Source organism: Marmota marmota, unplaced genomic scaffold, assembly GCF_001458135.2.
Source record: "Marmota marmota marmota unplaced genomic scaffold, marMar, whole genome shotgun sequence".
Lineage (NCBI taxonomy): Eukaryota > Metazoa > Chordata > Mammalia > Rodentia > Sciuridae > Marmota > Marmota marmota.
Genome location: NW_026000142.1, coordinates 24,990,482 through 25,004,464, shown reverse-complemented (window position 1 = coordinate 25,004,464; position 13,983 = coordinate 24,990,482). Strand labels below are relative to the sequence as shown.

Genomic DNA, 13,983 nt, shown 5'->3' with positions numbered 1-13,983 from the left:
GGGGGGGGGGGGGGGGCACCTAGGGATATAGCTCAGTGGTAGAGGGACTCGGGGTTGAATCCCCAGTACCATAACAAAAAAAGAAAAAGAGAAAAAGAAACCTATACCCTTAGAATATAACATCCTCGGGGCTGGGGATGTGGCTCAAGCGGTAGCGCGATCGCCTGGCATGCATGCGGCCCGGGTTCGATCCTCAGCACCACATACAAACAAAGATGTTGTGTCCGCCAAAAACTAAAAAAAAAATAAATATTAAAAATTCTCTCTCTCTCTCTCTCTCTCTTTAAAAAAAAAAAAAGAATATAACATCCTCTTGGCTATAACCATCAACACAATTGGCTGATTCTTCCCTTAATTTTACAAAGTGCAATAACTATACTCCTATTTGCTAACATTCCATTCCACTTTATGTCACTGTTGTTTACTTGTCTGTCTTTATGAATAGGTCATAAATCCCTCACTACCATTAATTAGCTGGGCAATCCTAAATCATCCCGTTATCTGGTGGGATTAAGCAACTACTAAGGAACTCTCAACTCCAAAGTTCCATAAAAATGACTTATTTATCACTTGAAAAAGGCAGTATAGCATAACTTAGTGAGACACCATCTCAAAAAATACAAAGAGCTGGGGATGCAGTTCACTTTTTATTTTTCACTTTAATACAGAATCTCGCTAACTCACTTAGGACCTTGCTAAATTACTGAGGCTGCCCTCAAACTTGCAATCCTCCCACCTCAGCTTCCTGAGTTGCTGAGATTAAGGCATTAGCCACACCGTCCAGCAAAAAGTGATTTTTCAACCTTGCCCAAAATATATTTATTTCACAAAACAAGGAATACCACTGTAGGAGACAGAAACCAAAATAGTTCTTTTTTAGATCTTCTACCTATAATTCTTATACCATGATTAGAAAAATTTAAAATAGCCAGGAGCAGTGGAACACACCTGCAATCCAGCTACTTCAGAGGCTGAAGCAGGAGGATCTCAATCACAAGGCCAACTGAAAAACTTAGGGAGCCTCTGTCTTAAAAAAGGGGTTGTGGAGGGCTGGGGTTGTGGCTCAGCAGTAGAACGCTTGCCCAACGCTCACCCAGCACGTGTGAGGCCCTGGGCTCGATCCTCAGCACCACATAAATAAATAGATAGATAGATAGATAAAGGTATTTTGTCCAGCTACAACTAAAAAACAAATATTTTTTTAAAACGGGGGGGGACTGGAGGGCTGGGGTTGTGGCTCAGTGGTAGAGCATTTACCTGGAATGTGTGAGGCACTGGGTTCAATTCTCAGCACCACATATAAACAAATGAATAAAATAAAGATCTGTCAACAACTAAAATTTTTTTTTAATTTATTAAAAAAAGGGGGGGGCTGGAGAAATGTAATCAGTGGTGAGGGCCCTGGGTCCCATCCAAAAGAAGAAGGGAAAGAAAAATTAAAAATTTTATCATAATTAATAATTTTTAAAAACGGCTGGAACCAACCATTTATTTATCACTGTCTTAATCCCCTTCCTTCCCCCTTAGTCAAATGTGAAACCACAGACCTGACAGAGTTCACTTGCTATAAACAATGACTATTTCTTCATGATGTCTAGAACTGATGGTAACTGTGCTGTTCTGAACTCACTTTGAGAACCTATGCTAAGTTCACATAGCTCTTCTAAATAACTTATGAAGGTGATTAGAAAAATAAAGATAAGGTTGACCAAAATTAAAAAGCATACTTATGTTAGATGCTTAATAAAAGTTTATAATTTCATAGCTTTTCTTTCTTCCCATTCTAAAAATTCCCAAAAATACAACTGAAACACACACAAAAAAAGCTACTACTTACACTTATGATGTACCATACAAAGGATAAGTATTATCTCATTAATCCTCATGTCTCCTTACTCTGAAAGATAGGTTTTATTAATCTACTTTAGGAAGAAGAAATTGAGCCTTTTAACCATTTTTTAAATATATATACTTTTCTTTAGTTGTAGATGAACATGATTTTATTTACTTATTTTTATGTGGTGCTGAGGATTGAACCCAGTGCCTCACACATGCTAGATGAGTGCTCTACCACTGAGCTATAACCCCAACCCCTTAACAGTTTTGTTTTTTTAACTTACCTACTACCACTGATATAAGTGATGCCATCAAAACCAGAATCCCATGCTGGTGGCATAGGGGAGAGCACATGTTCAGCACGTGCCAGGTCTGGAGTTCAAATTCCCAGCAAGACCAGAAAATAATTAAAAGAAAAAGGGAAAACAAAACAAAACTGAAACCCTGGTTAATTGCCTCTGGTAGTTCTATCAGACAGTCAAAGATAAACAGTCTTGGGGAAATTGGAAGTTATAGCACCTTCTCTAGAAAATTCAGTGACTGCATCTGCCCATATGAGGGAAGCATATTTTTCAATAATGTGATTTAAAACTTGAAGAGATAAAGTTACAAAGCTTAGGATCCTCTAAAAAGTGAAATTTATCTGATCACAAAGACTTTGATGATTGGTAGTTAGAAACAGTGGAGATCATTTCTGCTGTTACTGGTCATGCCTGCAATGCTATATACTTTATAAAGTCTTAGTCTTGCAGCTACTGATAAACAAAATATTAAGGGCTGGGGAATATAGCTCAATTGGTAGAGTGCTTGCCTTGCATGCACAAAGCACTTGGTTCAATCCCCCAGAGACTCCAAAGGATGAGGTAGGAGGATTATAAATTCGAGGCGAGCCTGGGCAGCTCTATGAATCCATATCAAAATAAAAAATAAAAAGCTGGGGATGAAGCTCAGTTCAGTGGTAGAGCACCCTTGAATTCAATCCCTAGTACTCCCCCCACTGAAAAAAAAGTTTTTAGGTTCCTATAGATAATAATAATGAACTGCACATTTCAAAAAGAAGAAAGGATTTTGAAAGTTTCCACCATAAAGGGTAGGAAGATGGATGTAGCTCTGAGATACAGTGCTTGCTTAGCAAGTGAGAGGCCCTGGGTTCAATCACCAGCTAAATAAATAAATAAAATGGGATACATATGTTTAATCTGATCTAAGCATCACACAATATACATATATATGTATCAAAACATTACACAGTTCCCCACTAATATATACAATTTTATGTTTTTATGTTATCATTTAAAACATAGGGCTGTGCATGTGGTGCATGCCTGTAATCCCAGCAGCTCAGGAGGCTGAGGCAAGAGGATCACAAGTTCAAAGACTCAGCAACTTAGCAAGACCCTGTATAAAAAAGTAAAAATAAAAGGGCTGGGGATTTGGTTCAGTGGTTGGCACCTCTGGGTTCAATCCTTAATACTAAAAAAATAATTAATTAATTTTGGGACTAAGGGAGTTGCTCAGTGCCACAGCACTTGCCTAGCACGCACAAGGTCCTGGACTCAACCCCCGGCACCACAAAAAGTAAAATAAATTTTTAAAAACTGATATATTTAAGGTAGAAAACATAGTTATATATTTTTTAAACTATCTTCCTGTATATTAAGCGTTTCTTAAGATTTTCTACATAAAGCATCTTCTATCACATGCCTACCAAATATGCACATGATAAAATAGTACAGACCCATGTGTCATGTAAAAGTCTCCATTCAGAGAAAAAGAATGCAGTTTTTTCCTCCCAAGAAAGGAAAGGTTAAAAATTAAGACTTTAATCTCTTTGAGGATTAGAAATTTTATCAGTCCCTAAATGGCTTATCTTCCCTGCAGTTCAGTAGTTTCAAAGACCATTGAATTAGAATCCAAGATTCTAATCCAGCACAAAGCTGGCTGAGACACTAAATGGATAAAATGACTTTTGTTGAGTAACTCAGCCCTCAGGACTTCACTTCAGGGGAAATATGGAATGCTTTTAAGACAGTGGGTTTTCAAACTGTTCTAAGCTGCAGCCTCATGGAACACTAAGTGGGCGAGAGGCAGGCCAGGTGGCTAGGACCAAGCTGTTAACTGCCAATTCTCCCAGAATAGAGAGACTTCCTCCATTTTATATAGAAAGAGGTCTACTTAAATTTTACTGTAAAAATTCTGCTTTTTTTTTTGTACCAGGGATTGAACCCAAGGTGCTTAACCACTGAGCTACATCCTCAGCCCTTTTTACTTTTTTATTTTGAGACAGGGTCTTGCTAAGTTGCTTAGGGCCTCACTAAATTGCTGAAGTTGGCTTTGAATTTGCAATTCTCCTGCCTCAGCCTCATAAATTGCTAAGATTATAGGATTACACCACTGTGCCCAACAAAAGTTCTGCTCTTTAAATCTGTGCTTTTATAAAAGATGAAAAGCACAGCTCCAAGAGCTCTTTAAAGTCCCTACCACTTCATGCATCCTCAGATCCACCATGTGCAGTAAATTTCATCTGCAAAAGATGTCAAATTTTACTTTGATTTTGCAATTAACATTCAGTAACATCTTTTTTATGATAAAACTCAATATGTCCCATTCCTCTATCCCTGCAAAAAAAAAAAAAAAAATTACCAATAGGATATTCTAGAAATAAAAATAACATGGTAAGATTCCCGGGGCTGGGGTTGTGGCTCAGCGGTAGAGCACTTGCCTCTCAAGTGTGAGACCCTGGGTTCCATCCTCAGCACCACATAAAAATAAACAAAATAGGGGCTGGGGATGTGGCTCAAGCGGTAGCGCGCTCGCCTGGCATGCGTGCGGCCCGGGTTCGATCCTCAGCACCACATACAAACAAAGATGTTGTGCCTGCCGAAAACTAAAAAAAAAATAAATAAATAAATAAATAAATAAATATTTAAAAAAAATAAAATAAATAAACAAAATAAAAGATATTGTGCCCATGTATAACTAAAAAAATTAAAAAAAAAAAAAAAAGATTCCCTATTCAGATGGCTGCAAGAGCCAGCAGGCAGCAGAAACAGTAACATCAACCTTTATACCCTGAATATCAGAAGCAGTGGCAGCACCTAGTGACCAAAGGAAATTTCCAGGCATACAAGTAAGGACTGCCAACAGCCAGCAATCTCTTTTAAGCAGATATTTCGTCTTTACTGTATCTCAACTAAACCTGTGCTTCTCAACTAAACCTGTAACCCTTAAATTTGTCTTCATTCTATCTACTGAACCAGTCCATCCAGAGATACATCTACAAATATCAGCAGCACAGGAGATTAGGGGACCCACACTGTATGTCCAGCTAAAGTGAATGACAGTATTGTATCTTAAACATACCCAGGTTTAAAGCATTTGACAATATAATCCAGATATTCCCTCTTGTCCCTACACTTTTAGGCCACACAATTTAAAACCCTCACTTGAAAATTATGTCTAAAAATGTTTAGATTAATAACTTGCCCAAGAGATATGAAACAAATGCACTCTGGAATTGACAAACCACTTATTAATTTTAAGCACATTAGCAAAATCATTTAACTATAAAGATATTTAATGGAGAACTTGATAAAAACACAGGTGACAAAACATCCACATATCTTAAAATTTATCTACTAAGTAAGAACTCAGGATAAGTCAAGATCTTTTTCCAGCCGCCGCTGGGGTTGTAGCTCAGTGGTGAAGCACTTGGCTACCATGTGTGAGGCACTAGGTTTGATTCTCAGCACCACCTATAAATAAATAAATAAAATAAAGGTCCACCAACAACTAAAAAATATTTTTAAAATATCTTTTTCCAAAAAATTACCCCTTGAATAAAAGTTTCCTAGTATTCCAGTCTTTACAAAGCTTTTCTTATAATAGAACGTTCCCTCAATCATCTTATTTTTTAATACAATAAAGACAAAAAAGACAGAGAGAAATAAACAACTGGAATACAGCAGTGATGGCTATGCTGGCTGATGGTAAAATAAACTGTGCCCTGAGTAACAAAGGGAGCATATATCCCTAGAGGAACATGGCCTGGTGGAGTCCTCGGCTGAGAAATGCTCCAAAGTTCAAAAAACTCAAGTCTGAAATCACTTAAATCAATACAAATGTGGGGGACTTAGAGACAGCAACCCAGCAAAACCAATTTTAAAAGTGGCGGTAAACTTAACACATTTTTGAAACTACTCCCCAAGGTATGACCAAGGTATGCTGTACACTAGCCTTTTTTCTAAAATCACTTTAAAACAGCCAGTTACTCATTAAACTGCAAGAGTAACAAACTCCACAAAATAAATGAAAGCAAAAACTCTCCCATTGTTTCGTAAACACTTAATTTGCAAAAATATAAGATATATAAAACATAGAAGGGCAAAGTGGCACACACCTGTAAACATAGCCACTCAGGAGGTTGAGGCAGGAGAATCACAAGTTTGAGGCCACCTTGGACAACTTAGCAAGACTGTCTCAAAATAAAACACAAAAAGGGCCAGGAATCTAGTTTAGTGCTAAACCACCCCTGGGTTCAATCCCCAATACTACAACAATATGTGTGTGTGTGTGTGTGTGTGTGTGAGAGAGAGAGAGAGAGAGAGAGAGAGAGAGAGAGAGAGAGAATGAAAAATATCTAGTATCAACATCATGTATGGATTCAAGACATGCTGTATCTCCTAGCAGTATGGACTGAAATATGTATCATGTGCTTTCTTTGTATTTTTCTGTAAACTTACCATTTTAAAAAATAAAGTGCAAAGCCATTTAAATGATTCAAAAAGCATTACTAAGGATATTAATCATTTATGTTGCAAATGAAAAATGTCAGAATAAGGGTCGGACGTATGTAGCTCAATTGTGGAATGTTTTCCTCGCATACAGGATGCCCAGGATTTAATTCCTGACACCACCCAAAAAAAAAAAAAGGTGGGGGATCTGAATAAAACATCTTCATAAAACAAAAGTGGGCTTTCTAAATTAGGATAGACACCGCCATGCAGAGGAAGGCATTGCTGCTGGAGGTGCAATGGACGTCAATACTGCTTTACAAGAAGTGCTAAAGACCACCCTCATCCACAAAGGCCTTACACGTGGAATTCAAGAAGCTGCCGAAGCCTTAAACAAGCACCAGGACCATCTTTGTGTGCTTGCATCCAACTGTAATGAGCCCATGTATGTCAAATTGGTGGAGACCCTTTGTTCTGAGCACCAAATCAACCTAATTAAGGATGATGACAACTAGGAGAATGGGTAGGCCTCTGTAAAACTGATTGGGAGGGCAAACCCTGTAAATGGTTGGTTGCGGTTGTGTACCGGTTAGGACTATGGCAAAGAATCTCAGGCCAAGGATGTCACTGAAGAGTACTTCCAATAAAAGAAATGAGCAAATACATTTTTGGTTCACATTCCTCAAAAAAAATTAATTAAAAGATAAATAAATTAGGGTAGAACTTTGTGAATTTCAGTATATTTGTAACTAACTTAGTTGAATAATTTTGCTATTTCACCTACATCCATAAATTTTGTATAATCAAATTGTCATAAAATTTTAATCTTAATCTTCTCACTGGGAAATTGAGGGGACTTATAAATAGGGCTAATTTATACTAAGGTACATAAAATACCTTAAGATGCAAACTCAATCAGAAAAGTTCCCTTGGAGACACACACAACTCCAAAACATAAAAGGGAAGAAATTCTCTGTCAATGACTATTTACATAAATGATTCTACGCCCCCCCCCCAGGAAACTAGATGAAGCTATTCTACCTTTACTCTTGGCTGGTAATAAGGCTTCTACAACTAAGGAAGGCTACAAACTTATGAAGAAAGGTCCAGCACTGTGGCACACACCTGTAATACCAGCTACTCAGGAGGTGGAGGCAGAAGAATTCCAAGTTCAAAGCCAGCCACAGCAATTCAGTTAGTCCTTTTTTCAAAATAAAATTTTAAAAGGGGCCTGGGGATATAGCTCAGCAATAAGTGTCTCTGGGTTCAATCCCCAGTACCAAAGGAGAAAACACACACACACACACACACACACACACACACACACCCCACAGTGAAGATATCATCTCACACTATCAGGAGGGTTTTTATCAAATACTTAAAGAGGCTGAGGTGTAGCTCACTGGTAGAGCACTTGCCTAGCATGCAGAGGCCCTGGTTCTAGCTCCATTACTGGGGGGGAAAAAAAAAGTAACAAGTATTAACAAGGATGTGGAGAAAGGAAACCCCTATACACTTCTGCTGGGAATGGAAATTAGTATAGCCATTATTGAAGCTCCTTGAAAACTAAAAAGAGAAGACCCCGGGTTCGATCCTCAGCACCACATAAAAATAAATAAATAAAATGAAAGTATCGTGTCCAACTAAAACTAAAAAAAAAATTTTTTAAAGGTTACATATAATTGTTTACATAACACTCTCAAAGTGGCAAAACAATAGTGACAGAGCACTCACCACAGGCTGGGTTAAGGGGAAAGTATAACTATTAGAGGGTTACAAGTGACCCTTGTAATTCTATGTGGTGATAAAACAGTTCTGCATCCTGCTAGCTTTGAGTACACTAATCTACACAAATAATAAAATTTGATAGAAATACATACATGGAAGAAATGCATATAAAAACTGGTAAAAGTACAAATAGTTGTTCTTGAATTAAGAATAGGGGTAGAATGCTTGCCTAGCATGCACAAGGCCCTGGGTACAATACCTAGCACTGCAAAAAAAAAAAAAAAAACAGAATAAGGGGCTGGGGTCAGTGGCAGAGCACTTGCCTGGCATGTGTGGGGTGCTAGGTTTGATCCTTAGCACATTTTTAAAAAAAGCAAATATAATGAAGGCATTCTGTCCACCTACAACTACAAAATTTTTCTTGCCTAGCATGCACAAGGCCCTGGGTTCAATCCCCAGCAACACCAAAAAAAAAAAAAAAAAAGAATAAATTGTGCCAGGCATGATGGCACATGCCTATAATCTCAGGAGCTTGGGAGGCTGCGGAAGAAGGATCCCGAGTTCAAAGCCAGCTTCAGCAAAAGTGAGGAGCTGAGCAACTCAGTAAGACCCTGTCTCTAAATAAAATATAAAATACGGCTGGTGATGTGGCTCAGTGGTATAGTGCCCCTGGGTTTAATTCTCCAATACCCAAAAAGAAAAAAAGAATAAATTGTATCAATCTCAATTTTCTGGTCTATAATATTCTATGTTTTGTAAGATACCACCATGGGAGGAGAGCTGAATGAAAATACTACAGTATTTTTGCAAGTTCTGTGAATCAAATTATCCCAAAATAAAAAGTTTTAAAAGAAGTTCAAAAGTAAATTTATAGCCCAAAAGTTGAAACAGCTACTATGCCTAATAATGGATGAACTGATAAACAAAATGTGGTATTATTCAATGTAATGGAATATTACTTGACAAAATAAAGGAATACAATACCAAAACATGCTACAAAAGGATGAACCTTAAAAACATTATGCTAAAGAAACAAACTAAATACAAGGTCACATATTACGAGATTCTATTTAATATGAACTATCCAGAATAAGCAAGTCCATAGAAGCAGCAAGTATATTAGTAGTCATACATGGTGGCATATGCTGGGTAATCCCAGCTACTTAGGAGACTGAAGCTAGAAGCTGGCAAATTCAAGTCAGCCTGTTACTTAGCAAGACCTTATCTCAAAATAAAATAAAAAAGGGTGGGGTTGTGGCTCAGTGGTAGATCTGAGCACAAGTAAGTCACTGGGTTCGATCCCCAGTACCACATAAAAAAAACTAAATAACTAAATAAACAAAATAATAGTATTGTGTCCATCTACAACTAAAAATATTTTTTTAAAAAAGTTGGGGATGTAGCTCAGTGGTACAGCATTAGCTTAGCATGTCTGGGGGCCTAAATTCAACCCTTAGTTCAAGAAAGAAAGAAAGAAAGAAAGAGAAGAGAAGAGAAAAAGGGGAGGCAAAGTAAAGGCAGGCAGGAAGGCAGGCAGTGATTGCTGTGGTTAAAGGAAACAGAGTAACTGCTTTCTTCCTGGGGTGGTAAAATCTTTAGGGAATTAGATAATAGTTATAGCTATACATACCTTGTGAAGGGACTAAAACTCAGTGAATTGTAGCTTTAAAAAAGTACCTTATTAGGCCTGTTTGTTGCCCAGGTTGGTCTAGAACTCACTGCACTCAAGGGATGCTCCCACCTCAACCTCCAAACTGCAGGAGTATACCACCACACCCAACTCACTGCAAGATAAATTTAATATTATGGCAATTATATCTCAATAAAAGACTTATGTGTTTGGGGATGTAGTTCAGTGGTAGAACACATACTTAGCATGCATGAAGCCCTGAGTTCAATTTCTACACCTCAAAAAGAGGGGGGGGAGTGTTGGGGGATCAACAAATGAATGAACCTTAATTTTTTTTAATGTACATATTCAAATGCCCTAAGGTAAAAATCTATACCAAGCTGTAAGATTTAGCTAAATCATAAAAATTCATGATTGAATGACACTAAAGTACTTCCCTGCTGATTGCTACTCGCATTATAGTATTATTAATAATTAGCGAAATAAACTTACTGGAACAATATAACAAGATTTAAATTTTGACTTGGTTTGAAAGTATTCCTCAGTGGTAGAACATGGATGCATTTAGCATGTGCAAGGCTCTAAGTTCAATCCTTGGCACTGCAAAAATTAAAAATTTTGGCTCAACTAGAGAATATTACTAACAATTAAAAAGAGTCTCTAAGAATTGACTTAACTCATAAAGCTCATGGACTTGAACGATCTAAAATTAATGATGAGCCAGCTTGCATACACAAGTAGAAAAATCACAAAAGTAGATCACACTGAACTGGGCCTGGCGGCATACACCCAGCTACTTGGGTAACTGGGTAATAACTAAACAAACAAAATAATAGCTTAGGTAGGAGGATCACCTGAGCCCAGGAGTTCAAGAAAAGTCTGGATAACATAGCATTACCCAATCTCAAAAATAAATTTAAATTTTTTTTTAAAAGTAAATCACAATGCATCAAACCAATCCCATACAGTCACATAATTACTTTACCATATTAATATTAATATGGTTTAAAATTAGACCAACTCCTTTTCTCCTCTGGAGACTTCATCAAAAAGCAAAAGCACTTGATAGGCATCAGGAGAGCTGAATTCTGATCCAGACAAAGCTGTGCAACCTTAACTGGCAGAACTGTCTCTGTAAAGTGAGGAATACCTCAAGACCACAAGTCTCCTGAAGTCCCTCTAGTGTCACTCCGTCATCCAATGCAAGTGACCTCATTTCCCACCTACAGGCCAGCTCCCAATTTCTATTTCTAATTCCCATCTCCACAACCTATCCTTCACATATCAGTCAATGCTCTTTTAAAAAAGAACCAGAGCCTTTCCCTCCCAGACATGAGCCTTCCATGGCCGATGGGGCTCTACACACTCCAACTCCTGCTTCTGATCTACCTCTGAGTCACTCTGGCACCCTAACCTTGTCCCAGCCCACTCCTCCCCAGGCCTTTGCCACACTCTCATCTCCTCATTCTACCTTCTACTTAAATGTCACCTCCTCAGAGTTGAATAAGAACTCTGCTCCCAAGCTGCCTAGACTCAACCTAAAGATGGGCATGTTGTTAATACTGTGTCCCTGTTTCTTAATGCCTAGCTCACTAAGTATAAATGCACATAAGCAATCAGCAGTGACTGGCACAGTATTCAAATGTCGTCTACACTAAGCATTACTGAAGGTGCCCCAAAATAATTTCTTTCTAGTCCTAATCTGAAATTATCTTTCTTATTTGTCATCCTCTGTGGTTCTCCCACATCTCCATAAACATAAGCTTCATGAGGAGCTGTCTTGTTCAAAGCTCTCTCACAATTTCCTAAGGTAAATACTTATTGAACACATGAATAAATTTTATCAAGCAATTTTTTTTTAGGGGGGAGAATACTAGGGATAGACCCCCAAGCCTTGCACATGTAGTGCAAGCACTCTACCACTGAGCTACCCCTGTCTGAAGCAATTATCTTAAATGTCTTTTTTCAAAGAAATGAAGTGAAAAATGGTAGTGCCTCAAATCAGTTGTGTATTTGGGGTGGGTCTCTTCTACTTGCTAATTACCTTGCAGTCAAGCCAGTTCATTTCATAACTAGCTGTTTTTGTTTAGTTCTGTTTTTGTTTTTGGTACCGGGGATTGAATTCAGGGGCACTCAACCACTGAGTCACAACCCCAGCCCTATTTTGTATGTTATTTGGAGACAGGGTCTCACTGAGTAGCTTAGCTCCTGGCTTTTGCTGAGGCTGGCTTTGAACTCTCAATCCTTCCTCAGCCTCCCTCAGCCTTGAGAGCTGCTGGGATTACAGGCCATGGGCACCACAGAGCCCAGCAAATCCATTGTTTCAACACCTTAAAAATTCAATTGGGGGCAAGGGCCTGGGGTTGTGGCTCAGCAGCCTAGCATGTTTGAGTCCCTGGGTGTGATCCTCAGCACCACATAAAAATAAATAAATAAGGGGCTGAGGTTGTGGCTCAGTGGTGGAGCGCTCGCCTACCACTGCATGAGGCACTGGGTTTGATCCTCAGCACCACATAAAAATAAAATACATAGTGTCTACCAAAAAAATTAAAAAATACTTATAAAATAAATAAACAAAATAAAGGTATTGTGTTCAACTACAACTAAAAAAATATTTTTTTAAATCCAATATCCAGCCAGAAGCAGTGCTGCACGCCAGTAATCCCAACAACTCCAGGAGGACCTCAAGTTTGGTCAACAACTTAATGAGGCCCTAAGCAATTTCACAAGACCCAAGACCTTGTCTCAAAATAAAAAAAATTAAAAGGGCCAGGGCAGGGGGTGTGGCTCGGCGGTAGAGTGTTCGCCTACCACATGCTTGGCCCTGGGCTCGATACTCAGCACAATAAATAAATAAATAAATATGTCCTGTCCAACTACAACTAAAAAATAATTTTAAAAGGGGGCGGGGGTCAAAGATGTAGCTCAGTGGTAAAGCACCCATGACTTCAATCTCCAGTACCGCAAAGCGGGGGCACAAAGCGGAGAGAACTCAATATCTAATATTTAATCTCTGGTCCTTCAAGTACTTAATAATAGCAGGTGCTTTTCCCTAATAATTTTTTAAAAGATATTTAAGTAGGTACTAATATTCACATTTTGTGAACCCCTAAAAATACTTTCATACTGAGTTTTAAATGAAAAACAAAAAATCCAGTCATAAAAGATCAACACATAAGTAATGACTTTTGAAAGTTTTCCTAGATGCCACCATGGATAGGAAATTAGCTAGGCATCAACCAACACGAAAAGGAAAAGTCTAGCAGTGCTGCAGGGTACCCCCCAAAGGAAACAAACAGAAATGCTTTCACAATTTTATTAAAGATGATAGTGATGCTAGACTATCGTTTCCCAAAGTACCAAAGATACCACACAGGTTTCTTGCTCAAAAGAAAGAGCGAAACTACAAAACTGAGTAAGATGTCACAATGTTGAATGCTGGTAGATTAAGAACTCAGCTAGAGGAAAGGGGGCCGACCCAGAGGCGCCCTGCAGTCTCCGAGCAGCTCTCCAGGAAAAGCTTCTCAGGCAGCGGCCGCCCAACTAAGATGCGAGGCCAGGCTGGAGGTGGCTGGCACTGGCACGTTCTGAAATATCACCAGGCTACAGATCCAGTCCCTGGCACAATGCGAGGGCAGCCCGCCCGCGCACACGCCCACCGCCCCGCGCAGCCGGAGACCCGATCGCGGCCGCCACGCACTAAGTCACACTCCACCCAAGCAGAAAGTTTCGAATAAAACCCGAGCGCCGAAACGCACAGGTCTTAGAGCTGAACTCGCGCCAGGAACACGCCCGAGGCAAACCACTTTGACAACCAGCTCGGTTTTCAGCAGAAAGGCCGAGAGGCGGGGACCAGGAGGAAGAGGAGGCGGTACACTCTCACACACTCGGGTCCTCTTCCTCTTTGGCCGGGTTGTCCAGGTGGGAGCCGCACAGCCGCCTCACGCCCGCACCCGGAGTAGAAAGCGGGAGCCGCGGTCCCTCCCGGGAAGGGCCCGAGACCCCCGGACTAAGCCGGGAGCGCAAGGGAGGGGCGCGCACGCCCGGCGCCTTCTC

At 39.4% G+C, this 13,983-nt stretch overlaps 1 protein-coding gene and 1 pseudogene across 8 annotated transcripts in view; one reads left to right on the top strand and one right to left on the bottom strand.

Moving 5' to 3' along the window:
• Window positions 1–13,983, bottom strand: part of Srpk2 (SRSF protein kinase 2) — a 229,314-nt gene that overhangs the window by 214,334 nt on the left and 997 nt on the right. The gene's annotated exons all lie outside the window — the stretch shown is intronic.
• On the top strand, window positions 6,845–7,225 carry LOC107144426 (annotated as a pseudogene).